The sequence below is a fragment of the Halyomorpha halys genome, unplaced genomic scaffold, assembly GCF_000696795.3.
Source record: "Halyomorpha halys isolate HHAL.00 unplaced genomic scaffold, Hhal_1.1 Scaffold733.1, whole genome shotgun sequence".
NCBI lineage: Eukaryota > Metazoa > Arthropoda > Insecta > Hemiptera > Pentatomidae > Halyomorpha > Halyomorpha halys.
This window is the reverse complement of record NW_027108463.1, coordinates 94065-110627: the sequence shown is the minus strand read 5'-3', so window position 1 is coordinate 110627 and position 16563 is coordinate 94065. Positions and strand designations below refer to the sequence as shown.

At 30.9% G+C, this 16563-nt stretch overlaps 1 protein-coding gene across 10 annotated transcripts in view; it reads left to right on the top strand.

Moving 5' to 3' along the window:
• The window catches only part of LOC106685763 (brain tumor protein), a 185808-nt gene that overhangs the window by 162375 nt on the left and 6870 nt on the right, over positions 1 to 16563 (top strand). Inside the window, exon 1 of one of the 10 annotated variants that reach the window (XM_014428666.2) lies at positions 11744 to 11799. The exons of the other annotated variants lie outside the window; for them this stretch is intronic. The gene's annotated coding sequence lies outside the window, so the exon portion shown is untranslated. Of the gene's footprint in view, positions 1 to 11743; positions 11800 to 16563 lie in introns of those variants that run through there. 10 annotated transcript variants of the gene reach the window in all.

Genomic DNA, 16563 nt, shown 5'->3' with positions numbered 1-16563 from the left:
TATTTTAAGTATTTCTAATACGGTCGAAAATATCGTTAAGTTAAAAATAATTTTCTGTCGTTTCAATAGCATTTAATAACTTACTCTTTAACCTTAAACAATTTCTTTTCACCATTTAACCTCGTATCACACTTATATAATTTATTTAAATCCTAAATGTTGCCTTAAGGTTAGAAATTTTAAAAAATGATTCTTTATCAATATATTTCTTCTTCTAGGACGTTTCGGGGATACTTTATTCCCCTCTTTAGCTGTTGATAGCTCCAATATTATTGGGTGGGTCAAATCTATCTTAATAAAAAACAAACTCTATATTTAGAGCTATAACATTGTAGTTTGGTCAATGACTAGAAAAGAATTATTATTATTATTTTTTTTTAATTTCAATAAAATCAAATTTGTTATATATTTAATTAAATTTGACTCACCCAATAATATTGGAGCTATCAACAGCTAAAGAGGGGGAATAAAGTATCCCCGAAACGTCCTAGAATACAAAATATATTAATTAAGACTCATTGTGGTTTTAATTTTTGACCTTAAGCCAATGTTTAAGATTAAAAAAAAAATATTTAATACAAATATAGAGCACATAAGGACATGGGATTTTGTTTGCATTGTGTGCTATTGCGGTTCTCAGTTCCTGAGTATTAAGAAACGTTGGCAGTGTGTTATTGTAATGTACACACCTTAAGTAATAATAGCGTTACAACGCTTATTTAATTAATTGTATGTAATTAACGTGTAAGCCTGTAAAGATAAAAGCTTACATAAAGAACTGAGTATGGGTCGAATCGGGGTCAGTGACACGGTCTCGTGTAACAAAAATACAAAATTGGGATGTGTATGTTACGCGAGTCGTGAGAATAAATCATTTAAAAAGTAACATCTGTAGTTCAAATTTTTTGTTTTGTCTTTTTTTTTTTTTTTTTTTTTTTGTAAGGACTAGCATATCCTTACTTCAAAGCAGCATGTAGCGGGGTTAAGGAATATCTGCACCTCAGCGACTCCTGCATTGCAGTTTCGAATTCCACTGCGGTCAAGTTATCACAATCTAAGAGGAATATACAACCGGTTGGAAACCTCACGCAGACTTTTTCATTTTGCTAGACTATAAAAGTTTTATCATTTTCATACTATATGGATATAATCATCGGAATTTAATATCTTATTTTATAAATCAGTAAAAACATATTAAAGACCATTATTGAGGTTTAAACTCTGTTTTCAAATTTTATTATACCTGTCGTAATAGTTTCTATATATGTAATTAGAGAAAATTGTTTAGTTTTTTCAAGAGGCCGAAAACAAAACAGCCTACTCCAAACAAAAATAGGCTTAGTAAATTTAAGCCAAAATAGAATGTCAGATTAAAAAACAAAATCACTTCGGTCAGTCATTACATGGACCTTTGAAAGCCTAAGTGGTGTAAATCCTGAATATGTAAAACCTATGGGAATAGCGGTGTACCTCCTAGCTTCCCAGACTGGACAAACAAACAATGTTGATTTCGATAAACTTTTTTTTTTTGTTATTCTACTTTGGAAAAGATTGATGTTTGTCCACCGTTTTCGCCCAATGGGCCCTTGGAGCTAAACAAAAAAGTAATAAATAAATAAAAATGCTAAAACTGTTTTTATACAGTAATTTTATACTTCCAATTTGGAAAATTATGCCGACTTGAGTCTTCCTCCAAACTATTGTCTTTTGTTTTTTCGTTTAAAATGTTTTTTTTTTATACCTCAAGTGTAAGAACTTGAGTGCTTATACTTATATCATACATGAGCTAAAAAAATCAAATTTAAACTTACTGAGAGGGGAAAATTTGGTTGGTAGTATTCTGGAATTTTCAATTACAGTTTTACTAAAAGTCTTAATATCTCAAAACAGTGTTTGATTGAGTTACAATTTAGCTTTAAACAGCTCATTCCATATATAGAAACCATAGTCAAACCAATTAGTATCATACTAAAGAACAACTAAGATTGTTAACAAATAATTATATCCAACAGGATATAATTACAAAAATCCGATGACTTAAGTAAACACGACGGTAAAAAATTCTTGTATTTTTTTTAAAGGATAAATCATAGCCTTTGGGAAAGAAATGTTAAAAATAAACATATAAAATTACAACACTTTACCTTTAATCAGCTCGTATATAGAAACATTACAGTCAAACAAATTATAATGAAAAGCAACTAAGATTATTTATAGGACACTACAAGAATAATCAGATTTTTTTTTTCTAGATTCATGATGATATTTTAAATATATACGAGAATTTGTTTACATAATTTGATTGTAGTAGTCGCTTGGCGTTTTTATTTACATACATTTGAGTTGCCATGCTGGGTACATAAAAAATTTAGAGTTCCTTTAATCAGATTGTTGAGGTTAAGCGACCGGGACAGGTGCTCTTGGGAAACTAGTTACAAGTTGTTTAATTGAATCAATACAACCCTGTCTCCAATTAAAGCCGATAATTTGATTTTGGGTTTATTTATAGTATTTAAGCGTTGCTCTGAAATTCGTTCGAAAATCTTGTCAACGGTGAAAAGGGGATTTTTTTTAACCTACAAAATACATTTTATATTTTTACTTGTAACATTGCCACCCCTCAGACTATAGTTTATCCTTTTAAACAAAAAATACTAGAATTTTCTACAATCGTGTCTACTTAAGTCATTGGATTCTTGTAATCATATCCAACAAATAATCCAATCTTAGTTGCTTTTTAGTTTGATAATAATTTGTTTGACTATGATATTTCTTTTGTTTCTATATATGAGCTGTTTAAAGCTAAAGTGGTGTAACTCAATTAAACACTGTTTTGAGGGATCAAGAGTCTTAGCAGACCTGTTGTTGAAAATTTCAGAATACTGACAAACAAACTTTTCCCCACTCAATTTGTTTAAATTTGATTGTTTTAGCTCGTGTATGTTATAAATTATACGGAATTAAGTTTTATTGTTACCTAGTAATTCAAACAACTTTATTTGCATGAAAATCAATAATATCAAAAGGTTTGTATCTTTCCTTTTGTTTATTAAAAAAAAAAATCTAGGATGAAGAGTCATATCGATATTATTTTCTCAGCTCCTTGGGCTCACTGGACAAAACGGTGGGACACATCTCGGCCTTTTCCCAAGTTCAATTAACCAAAAGAGTCTTTATACTGCCCAATGCAATACTACTCGGGAAGTATTTTAAAAATACCAAAAATTTTAAGAATTAATTTTAAATATCCAGAATTCATTTCTAGCTTTCACTAAGATGTTATAAATAGAAAAAAAGTGGAGTTACGCCACTTTAGCTTTCAAAGACACTTATAGGACCGAATTAATTTTATTTCCAATCCGAAATGTTATTTTTTGCTTATAATACAATTGGTACTAGTTTGTGATCAAAACTCTTTCCACATTCTTCTAGCGATTTTGTGTAGGCCGGTCCGTACCCTCTTGAAAGCGCTGGTGGACGCCTACAAACGCTCGGACTAATGATCATGGAAGATCTTATCCCATCCTTTTGTAATACAGTGAAGGGGCTGCGCTGCAATAACTCTTGCACAATGTTTATTAATAAAGTTATTTTCCCATACTCAGCGAACGGGCCACTTTCTAAGGCGAACCTTCAATCGATTGAATCGCTCTCAGTTTTCTGTTAAAAAAAAAAAAAAGCATTAGAGAGTAAATCGAGGACTGTTTCAATTGATAGGCATTTTAAAATTTAGATCAATCAATTTCCGACGTTGAATTTATCTATTGAATCTAGAGAATAGATTTGAATGCTAAGATATCGGGGTCAGTTTCGATTGCTGTTTTCTCTTGATCAATTACGTGTGAGCAGGTGAAAAATTGTAGTCGTCATTCGTTTTCAAATCGTATGGACATAGTTGAGCACGCGAACTGAAATTGATTAACCCAAATAAACAAGTGATTGTGTGCCGTGTAGTGTAGCTAGCTCCCTCAAGTGGAGTTTGATCATATGTCCAACCTTGTTTTCAACTTTTTTGCTGTATTCATTGAATTTATCAAGTTCATGCAACGTACATTATCTTTACATAAATTGCAATATTGATTTCGTCCTTAATTTTTTTTTCTATGAACATGACGAAATAGGATTAGGACTAAACGGCAACTGGAGTATACAATGATCATGTAAAAGACAAATCAGGTAAACAGAAAAAACATACAAGATAATGTTCAAGGATTTCTAAAAAAATAAACATAGGAAAAACATTTTAAAAAAGGTAAAAAATAAAGCCAAACATTATAAATCAAATTTCGAAAATATTACTAACAGCTTTATCTCAACATAACAGTGGAATGCAACACAACCTTCGTAGTTTCGGGTTATCCAATGTTATTGAATTTATTGTTAAACAAGGGAGTCGAAAAATATTAAACATTGATCTTTTGTTATTCTTTAACTTACATGTAAACATCGGTATTTTGAGTTAAACCATTTAAGAATATTGCACCTCCTTGTTTTATGTCATTCTAAAAATTCTGAACTGAATGTTTTGAGTAAGCAGATACAGAAACATTTGGGTTTGTTGTTATGTTGCTGTGGATTCTAAAAACATCTCTGTTTTAGGTCGGAATGCTTAAAGAATATTGTTTACTGGTTCAAGTTTGCCAAATCAGCGGTTTTATTATTACATAAGCTAGGTTGATGATAGTTCAATTAAAAAGCATTTTTAGTAAAACACGCATGTCTTTATCAAACGTAATTAACTTGTTTCTTGTTAGTTTTTCTTAAGTATGGTTTTGAGTAGATAGGGAAAAAACAAAAGATTTTTTTCAGAAATTAATCTACGTATTAATATTTTATGAAAAAATGATATTTTTTTTTAATATTGCCAATGTTATTTCTTCATTTTCGGCGTTTCATTCCACTTTTTAACGTTAGTCAACATGGCAAGAGATACTTAATCGTTGCTGGGTCTCTCATACCATGGTAATCATCCTGACAAAGCCCACAGATTTTCCGTCAAAATTTTTTGGTTCTGTTCAGAAAGCCAACAATAAAATTGGTGGGGGGTGTGAAGATTCCCTTGAGCGTAGGAGAGGCGTCCTACGCCCACTTGGAGATTGTTGTCCGCTCCATTATCGTATCTTCTTGTCCCTCAGGGACTTTTGTCGACCATCTTCTTGATGAATCTCTCCTAAATAAATATTAAGTCCTTATAATTTTACACCCTCAATAATTATGCTTTGAATATTTTTGTAGCGATGTTTATGTCTCAGTTTTCTTAACTCGTATATACTTAAAATTAATGTAAAAATAAAGAAATTAATGAAACAAACTAAAATTACATTTGACTCATATTTTATTATATATTTATACGGTATGTAGAAGAAGTTTTTTCGTTTTTATATTCCAATGAACAAAATATAGACTTTCTGAATTAACAGTTTTGAAGATTACAATACCAGCCAATGCATTTACACAATATGTTCAGAATATAAAATAGACTTCAGGTCTTTATAAAATAATCAAGTATTTATAAATTTATCAAATTAATTTTGACGATGATTTCTTAAATATTATAGTTATTCATCTAAGATCGTTTTTATTTATCCATAAAGAACTTTATATCAGATCGTTATATATATTTCTACAGTTTCCTAAGTGGTTGCCCCCAAGCGTATCCTAGAAGTGCCGCAAACAAATGCCACTTTTTCAAAATATTACAAAAAAAACTTGTTTTAACAACGTAAATTGTTTTTTTAGCTCAAAAAGGATACCGTGGGGAATATATATAAATATTATTGTGTATTATTACATTTTGCCATATAGATTCAGATCCTGGTAATAGGCATCTGAAAGCGTATAAACACCATATTTAAACAGTTGTAAACATAAAAAAAATATAATATATTTATAATATATATTTAAAAAACAAAACGAAATTTAACTGATCTTTATATTATATTGTTTAGACATATTTTATTAGTCCTTTTTGAACTTAATTTTTTCTGTATGTCCGTCCGTACCTTCTGGGACCTGTTTCATAATAAAAGCTAATAGTATTAGTTCTTAGTACAAGTATAGAATCAACGTGGTAATTGCACTAATACTTATCTTTTTCATAATAGGGAGGACTATTAGAGATATTACAGGAGTTAAAAAGTACTAAACTACAAGTTACTTTTGTTCAAGTCAGTGTAATTGTATTACGTTAAATCGACAAGACTAATATTATTAGTTTGTACTTTATTATGAAACACCGCCCTCATTGTAAAACTCACTACCAGCAGACGGGTTTATTGTAATTATTTAGCTGAGATGAAGGATAGAAAATACTTCATAGGATAAGGTTACATTTAATTATTTAATTGTTCAAACAATGTTCCAATTTTTAAAAAGTCGTTGACAAAGCCTTACAAAATACTGACATATCTAATAACAATTTGTTATTAACCAATACAGTTATTTATAATGTTGAGAAAAATACACTACTACTTAGACCTGAGTGTTTTGACTAAACCATTTTCTTTTTCTCCTAAAAACCCCCAATTGTCCCCCATGTCAGGTTTCCAGATTCCTTTTCTGTTCCAGGCCTTTATTATTGCTAAGTGAAACGAAAATGACCTGACAAAACCTTGGTGTCCTTTTGTCCCTCGCAGGACATAACGACGAGGGGTTGAACCGCATGTGTCCACAACTCCCATCAAAACAGCATCTCTTTATCTCGAAATAGAGTTAATATACTCTTACCTGCTTCATAAAAGTGATGATTATGTAACCAAGAGCATCTCGTTAACCTATAAATCAATGAAAAAAAACAAATGATTCATCATTTAAAAATAAAAACTATCAATCACTTCACATATAACTGTATTCTATAGTTACCAATAATAAGTATTTTAAGTGTTACTAACTCCCTAAAATACAAAATAAACTTTAATGAAATTAATACCTAAACTTTTTTTTTTTTTATTAAATTTTAATCTATTTTTATTTTCTACTGTTTAGACTGTATATATTGTACAAGAAATGAAAACTTATACTCTAGTACTAAATGCCTTTGATTGTGGCAGATTGTATTATTCTACAATAAGAATTTTTTTTTTTAAATAATTAAATCGAAAAGATTAAGGAATAAAACCTTTTGAACCACATTTTAAGCCTACATTTTTTAATATAAAATGATAAAACCTATTATTTTATTATATTAATAACAGTTTTATTCTAACATATACTTCCTTACTAATCAGGATTTGTATCGGTGATTTAATTTTTTATACATTCCACAGTTCTTTAACGTTTTGGCTTTTCTTATTGGCCATTTTCATCTTCACCCGTTTCACAATATTAAATACTACTTTCAAATATACAACTCTTCGAAATATTCCTGATAATTTATTTTAAATTTGGTTATTACCAGCTAAATTAAACATTTTTTCACTCATGTTTGGGCAAAATTTATCAAGTTTTTTTTAAAACTTTATTTGTTGATATTTACAAATGTATTTACATAAAACTATATCCAGTAAACTTTATTGTCTTCTTTTTTTTATCATCGATGAAATACATACCCTATTGCTGTTAGAAATATTTTTCACGATTGTCCCCCTGTCCCTTAAGAACCTTTTTACTTCTCTTGGAGTTGTTATTCGTGTTTGTTGAACCATGAAGTTTCCTTGATCAATTCCGAATCTCAATCCACTTTCATTCGCTTCATTCCTGAACATATATTATATTAATCAAACATTACCCACATTGATTTAGAAGCCGAGTTGTATTGTTGATATTTTCCACGCCGGGTGAAGGTGGGGTTGCAACCCTTGTTCTGTTGAAGAATAGCATCCCCTGGAGGTTCTTGGAAGCAACTCCTCCAGGGGTCCAACCCTCTTAGCAATAAATAACCCTCTTGGAAGTATATCCCCCTTTGGATATTCAGCATCCGGTCTCGTCTATTGTTGGTACTGATGATTATTTGTATAGCTTAAGCTTCAATTATCTGGCCACCGTAAAATAATAAAAAAATATATTTCCGAATAAGATCTAGAGCAGGGTTGAAGGTAGTTAAACGGTCTCATAAACTTATCTTACTAATCTGATCAGATGTGTTAAGGTACACAGAATCAAGCATGTTTGTGCTATTGGTAGTTACCTTTAGAGGAAGCTTCCAAAAAATGTGTTTTTCTGAGAATTAACATTAGATAAAAATTGAGAAGCCGCAATAAATAATTTATAAAACAGATAAATATTACGTATAATATTAAATTATATGTTATATACATTATTATATTATTATTATTAATATTATCCCCTGAAAAACAGGAATCCGGATACATACCTCGAGCAGTTCACCATATTAAATAATTTCTTGAAGGGATTCTCTTAAGTACGTCCTCTTGCCAAGCTTGCCCCGGTGGCAAGTCCTACAAACCAACGTGTCCACTTGAAACTAAGAGAACGTTTCCTTTTCTTATAGGGATATTGTGGTCCATATATCGATGTGTGAGGGCATTAGAGGCGAAGACGGGGCTTGGATACAGTTTGGCACGCGTTTACTCTGACGTAGGATTGCCGTACGTGGGGTGAACAACAAGTACACAACCAAGGTCCTCGTGCCGATCCTATTTTATCTTTTCCATTCGTCTTGTATTTCCGTTTTATTTCTGTTCAGCGTCAGCATACTTTAAGAAAAGTCACCAATTTTAAATTCATCGAATGATGATGTTACAAAATAATTTACGAAATATATATTTTAATCAGATTTTATGAACCTTGAAGCAACTTGAAAAACTTGCTCAGACATAATCCTCTTTGAGCTGTGCGTGAAGGTAGTCTTAAAAAAAAATGTTAACTATTTTATTTTGGATGTAATATTTTATTGTTCAAAAATAAATAACAAGGAAATTTCCTGGGCAATAACGTTACAATTGTAGTGGAGGGGAAGCTTTAAGGAGATCTAAATTATGAGTGTGATACGGAAACTAAAATACTTTCAAGTTGTGTACATTATGAAATATTTTAATTAACGACGAAATATAAAATTATGGATGCATACTAAAATGACAACGTAACTACTGATTAGGTAAAATAAAAAAAGGTTATTATGTATTAAACAAGTAATATTTACGCTTGAAAAAAAATGTCTACTTTATAAAATGATAAACAAATTTCAAATTGTTCATCCTAAACATGTGCTTGATTATAACGCTTCAAAAAATATTAATTAATTAATAATTAACATTTAACATATTAATATATAACTAATTATAAATTATAATTCGCTAATTCAAAATGTTTAATATTTATTCTAGTTAATCCATTCCAAGTTCAAAAATTAGTTTAATATTTTTTTAAAGACAATGTGCTTATTTATTTAAATGAAATATACATTTAATTCCAGTCCAAAGTTCAACCGTTGCACATCTGTGCTTATACACCAACGGGGACTAATATTGTCTAATTGTTTAGTGTCCCTCACATCCTTTGTGAGGGTTGCGGTACCCGTTTTTAAAATAATATCCCATTAAAATACCAATGAGATGTCTGTCCGCATATTAACCGGTACTTGAGCCATGAAATGAACTCATACCTCTGTGTTCAGTAAAACGAATTCCATGCAGCCCGTTCGATGCTGTTGTACGATAGTTATTTTTTAGTTCTTCTCTAACTATAAAATAAATTCTTCTTAAACTTCTTAAAATATAATTGTAAGAACTCACGATTCCAAAACTAAATGTTTAGGTTATTAGTTTTGGGAAACATTTATGTTATATAACACGGAAAAGAAAATACGGAAAATTGATATTAAATAAAAATAATGCATTACGTATTTTATAAACTTATGTATGTAGTTATTTTATTGTGTATTGTGTATATATATTAGGGATTCTCATTGGCCACTAAAGAAAGGCAATATGGTACTTCATTATCTGATCTTCTGTGAGAAATCGGTTTCCTTTCTCCTCTCCATGCGGATATAAAGTAGAGGAATAACCTTTTGCTGAGAGTGTCATGAATGTATTCTTCGTAACTGTCATTGATAGCCACTTTCATGTGTCGACAATCATAGAGCTTTAGTTTTCACAACCTATTGAAAACAGAATTTATATCAGGTATATTCTCTTTTCTATATTCTTTTTATTTTCAGAACATTCGGTATATATTTATTTCTATTATTTCGGAGTTTTCCGTTTCCGCAGGCATTGCACATACACCCTATTTCGGTCGAATAATACTCGAGCTTATAAGGAGGGATAGAATCTTAGTCCCAGCAGTTCCTTCGTTATTGGGACGGAATGTGATTGACCGTGTGAATCAACACCCTACCACTTCCCCTTTCACCCTTTGCAAAGGGTCATGCAATCGGCTCAAGAGTATTCTTCGAGGAAGGGGGTAAAGGAGTTAATTTAATAAATAAATCTGTGGATATTTCTGTCAAAATGCTACCCCCGAGGGGTTGGAAACAAGGGAGGAGGATTGTCATTGGGTAAAGCCCTCCCCTGCTGTCCAGAATGAGAATGAGGCAAAAAAATTGATTTGCGAAAGGCTGGTGGAAGGGAGATAAAGGTGTAATATAAACCACTCTCGAAAATTTTGCTGGTATTTACCTCCCCCCTCCCCCCACGGCCATCCCGTCATTCTATATTTAAAATAAACGCAAAATCTCATTAATATTGTAATATAATGCAAACAGTTTCAATTTCCTTCGAATCGAACACAATCTAAATAGACTTAGAGGAATTAAGACAAGTATTCTTTTTATTGGGCTCATTATTTTTCCTCAGTTGAATAAATATATTGGTTTTTATTTGACTTGTAGCATACAAGTGTCTCGTGAGGGAGGCATCCATAGTCATTATCTTGACCTGTTAATTATTTGTTCATCATTTTACCTTTCACTTACATGGAATATGTAGACACTTTATAGAATTGATTTTTCATATTTTTTTCGATTTACTAGAAAATGACTTTAACGATTTTTATTAAAGTCCGTATTTTAATTTAGAACTAAATTGTCTTAAATATTAGCTAGGTCTCATCCTCATTGAAACAGTCTGAAAGGGCTTGAATAACGAATTTATAAAAAAAAAATCCCCCTCTTAAGTACTTATAATTTTGTTTATTTGAAAAAAAAATAAACCGTTCTCATTGTTAGTAATAGTAGACAATATATAAATACAAAATATTAAAGAATGTTATAAATAATTGAAGAAGAAAAAAAAAATAGAAATATCTGATTCTACTGGGAAAAGCCGAGACTACCCGATATTTCTGGATTGCACTAAGGCTTCGTTATTCCCATCTCAAGAAATCCTAAAATACGAATTTTCATAACAACAAAATATAAAAATTTATGCTCAAAATTTTCGTCTTCAGATTTTTTTTTTTTATCGAATTTAACTAAAATAGCGATAACTTCAATACGAATTTAGCAATCTACAAAACATTTTTGGGACGTAAGTAGGATGCTAAATTGTAATGGAGCAGATTTTTTTTTAATTCAAAAAATGTGTTTTTGGGTAATTTTTCTATTTATATTTTTTAAATATTTTTAAAAACCGATGAATCCCGTGTTTTAAATTCTGTTAAAAGTTTTAAAATTTCACCGTCCAGAGTTTTTGAGTGTTCCCTAAAAGACTGGGCTGGAGGAACCATTTGCCACCCATTTGTTCAGGCGTCGGACGTTGGTTTTGTCCGTGGGACACAGGTAGCAAGTCCAAATGCCCATTTCGTCTTTGACCGAACACATGAGGGGAACTCTTCCAACGTATGAAGCCTCCTTTCTATAAGGAATTTTTGTAGAAGAAATCAGTTTTGTCCTTCCAGGTACGCTTAAACTAAATAAATTTTCTGATATTTTTCTTATATTACAATTAATCAATTTAATATGAATTTATTTTTCTATATTTATAATGTTGGTAAAGATAAAAATTCTCCTCCCACCGGAGCACATTGATGGCACTAAATTTTAATGACATGGTTTTTCTAAAAGGCTTAAGTTATATTTATTTTCAGACATAATATTTCTTTATACTTAAATTAAACTATTTATTTTGTACAGTAAATATTAATAAATGGTAATGCTCAAAAAAATAATAATTATTGCCTAAATCAACCTATTCATGATCTATTGCAATAAATCATTTAAGTTCTTCGGAAACTGACACTGAGGGATCTTATACATACCGCTACGCTACTTAGCTTCAACAGTGGCACATCTCACAAACAATTTTGTTATTTATTTTGTGTTTGAGGTATTCCATAGATTGTATTGTAGACTGAGTTAATTTGTAACAACTTTATTAAATAAAATTTAAATTAAAACTTTCTAAAATTATAAATTTAAACACACTCTTATAATTTGCTGGAAATGTAAAATTAGTTTTAAAAAAGAAAAAATATTTGTTTAATTTTTTAGATTATCTTTATATTTATTTACCTTAAATTTGTATTAGTTGCGCTAGTATTGATCAATAACCATTTTTGTTTTGAGCATTACTATATTAATATTTTTTTCATTCATCAATACACCATAATTAATGTTTTAAGTTCAATTAAAGGTAAAAAATATAACTATCTTACAATTATTGTTCTATAATTTCATACTAATTACTAAATTTCTCGTCATTATTTAGTAGTAAAAATGATTGTTTAATTACGTTCATTGCTATTGATTTGCACAACACCCTCAGAGTATTTGAACTTAATCATTTAAATTATTACCATTACTAACCGAAGGATGAGGGGTCGAAGGGTAGCCTTTCATGATGATGGGGGATGTACCTTTTATTAAAACCTCCTGCAATACGGTTTGGGAGTAGCTGATCCGTGGACGCTGTTAGGATGGACGGAAGGACTGAGGGTGGTTGCGGGTTGTTGCAAGATATTGGGATTGAGAGGGGTTGCCATGGATACCTCACCCCTCTGGTAGGGCCTGTGAAGGAAAGCATCAAACTTTTCCAATCCTCTTTAGAAGATTCCTAGGCGCACTTACTCCGATGAAAAACAATTTTCTGCAGTTTGAAGGAAAACGTTGTAGAGTCGGAGGTGAGGATTTGGCAACGGTTGCAGTAAGTATTCATAGCGGAAAGGGGGGGGGGGAAGTCCATCTTCGAAATTTATCGGGCGTCGAGTTGTTCGGATTAGAGGAGGTATTTAGTGAAATCTCTTTAGTGCGCACGTATGTTGAGTCACTCTTTATTTTTTTTTAAATTCTCCTTGTTTTTTTCCCTACGTCCTTAAGCGCCTTGACTTCACTACACTCTTCCTAATGTCTTTTGAAACAAACAAAATCTTACATACAATAATAAATAATGGACTTAACAGTTGTATTGTATTATTTTTTTCTTTTTAATTTTTTCTAATCATTATTAATCTCTAAACATTTAAAACTATCTATACTAATAGTGGTCTAACTCCTAGCTTCCCCGGTTGTCCAACTACACAGATTGCAGGACAAAATGATTTCGACTATAATTTCTTTGGTTATCGTACTTTGACATAGAATACTTTGAAAATTGGTCCAACCGTTTGGACCAATGAGCCCTAAAACCTTAGAAAAAAGAAAACAAAATCAAACTTGTAGAAATTGCATTATTCTATATTTCCAAAACTTTTCTTTTTTTTAAAGTAGACAAAAGAAAATTAATAAACCTCAACATACTGCTTTTTGGTCCAATCAAATTAGTGTTGGATAACTTAAATATAAATTGTGAACAAACGTGGTGACGTGCGTGGAATAAATACATCAAGTTAGGAAAATTTTGTTTAGTAGTATTCTGGAATTTTTAACTACTGTTCTACTACAAGTCTTACTATCTTGATACAGTTTTAACTGAACTGGCTCCTCTTTGGCATTAAATTCCTCATATCAATTGTATACACGATTACCTGTTTTGTATAAACATTTATAAAAATGTTACTATTAGATGAGCGAAACGCTACTGCTTTTTTTTTTTAAAGAAAAATAATAAAAAAAACCTCTTTCCACCGTGCTATGGTTAGTACAAGCTAATAGATGTATGTCAAGCACCTAAGGAAAGTAAAGTGCATCTTCGTTCAATTACTCTCTGGAACATTGGATTTCTAAAGCTCGCCATTTAATTGGGCTACTTGTTAGAAGTAGTGACGTGAATAATTTTTTTGATAAACAGTGAATGCGGCTAGAGAGAAGATCGTTGACATATGGTCGGTATGTATTTTTTATCGGATTCTATTGGATCCGTTCCAAGATTGGATGGACTACTCCACGAGTTCCGTACGATCTGTAACATTTAAATGCTGGCTTTTGAGTTCATGTTCCATCGGTTTTATGTCGTAATGTTTTGTTCTATGTTTGTAGCTAATACATATTTTATTTTAGAATTTTGTTTTTAATTGCATGAAAAAATTAATTCTTATTTGTTTCAATTTGACTCCCAAGCATACTTACTATTCTCTGTTTAGTGTATCACCTTTTATTTTTATTCGAAAACGCACTCTAGTTTGGATATACAAGCGTGTAAATAGAGATAAACGTGGAGAAGATGGTTGGGGGTGCGGTCAATGAAACACAAATAAGTATGACTAACTTATTTTAATGTGCCGACGTTTCGGCTAGAGTTTCTAGCCTTCTTCAGGGCTGCTCGCTGAAAGGTTGAGCACCTCATAGAGATAAACGTGTTTACTAAATCTGTCTCTTTTCGTTCACATCAGCCTGAAGAAAGATTTGAGCGATTTTGTGGTGTTAAAGATCAAAGATTCAAAATCTAAAATTCTTTAACAATTTTAATCATCTTACCAGTGCTCTGTGCAATATTCCACGAAATTCGCGCTTTTCCTAAGAATTATTGAACCACTGTTAATAGTGTTTATAAGCAAGTATAATCACATCTTTGAGTAATGTTTTACCACAATTTTAAATAGATAATCAATCCTCAAATTTACCAGAATTTTTAAATTATTGGGGGTGGGGGAGTGATACCCCCTACAATGATGTCCCTTTGTATGTCCAAGCTGACTTACCGTGTCGGTACCGGTTTTTGTATAAGTAAGAGAGGCTAGAATCAAAAAGATTACCCGTTAATCAAAAAATAAATAAACCACTAATGGTATATGGAGATAAAGAGTCTGATTGTTTCTCTGAAAAAAGGCGCGAGAATTTCCTTGAACTTCTTTGGAATTCCTAATTTTTTTTTCCTCTTTAAACAACCTTTTCCTCGGATTTTAAACAATGTTTTACCATTCTCATTATACCGAACATTAAAAAAATATATTTGTATAAATATTAATAAATAATATTAGTTACTAGTTCTATATATTAATAGTCATATTTAAATGTAAGCAATGGATCAATTTTTTTTAAGTGATCATAATTTGCATATTCTATACTATATAACATTATTCAGCTATAATTTGATCTGACTTGTGTATTAGGGATTCATGGTTCAAACTCGTATAATGAAAGAGACCTTCTTGTTTCACATGAAGATTTTTTGGAATTAGAATTTAGTTATGAAGTCATTCCTGTATTCACGTAAAAAAAATAATTTGATCGTCACACTAATACTACTAAAGAACCACCAATTAAGAAGCTTTTTCAAAAGCTGCTATTGGAAATATATCAATAAAAATGAGTTAGTTCTTTGTAAGGGTGTTAGAAATATCAATTTCTTTTTTTAGGGGTTGGTTTTTAATTTAAGAGCATTAGGGCGGATTTTGAAGCCCGTACCCCGGTATTTATACAGGTGGAAGGGAGGGGAGGGCAAGCCTACTTAGTAAAGAATAAGCTATATAGCTTTTGTATGCACCTCCTCTCCCCCCCCCCGTATTTTAGGTTTTAACGGGACCTACTAAATTTGTTCCAGGGCTGGCACATGGTCCCTTAAATGTTTGTCGTTGGGACCGAGAAGGAACCCAGAACACCTCATCTGGCAGTTTTAATCCTTTATTTTTAGTTACCTATAGAAATAGATCCTATCTCCTGAAGGTACATTTAATCATATTATATCTACACGAAGGAAGCACGTAATAATTGAGAATAATCCTTCTGGTTATTTCTTTGGAAGAATAATTACGTTATTTCGTAGGAATGTATTACACGTTATTTTGATTTGATTTGATTTTTTGTTTAAATACAAGATTACCAATGTCAGCTTTACAAAGGAAAATGCATTTATGATTATTTTTTTCTGACCTAGTCGATGCTTTTTCTAGTGGTCCAAAATCAAAGAATAACATCTGGTCAAGTCACAAACAAAGGCTGGAGTTTTATACCGTAAAACTTCATATATGTAATCAAAATCATAAAATATACTGTAAAAATGGTAAAATGTTTTGAAATTGTTTTTTTATGGATTGTTAATGTATTTATCAAACAATTTTTTGTTTTTATTTAATCGGCTGGTGGACCTTAAATAGTTATTACAATACTTTTCTTTTAACAACTGATAATGTTGAGGTTTAGTCTTGCAAAAGACATACCTAACTATTTACAATGTTCTAATTATTGAATAATATCAGTAATATAAATTAATTATTAAAAATATTTACAATATTATTTTGTATCAATAATACTGACTTAATTATGAGGAAATAATTTGAGAAAAAAAT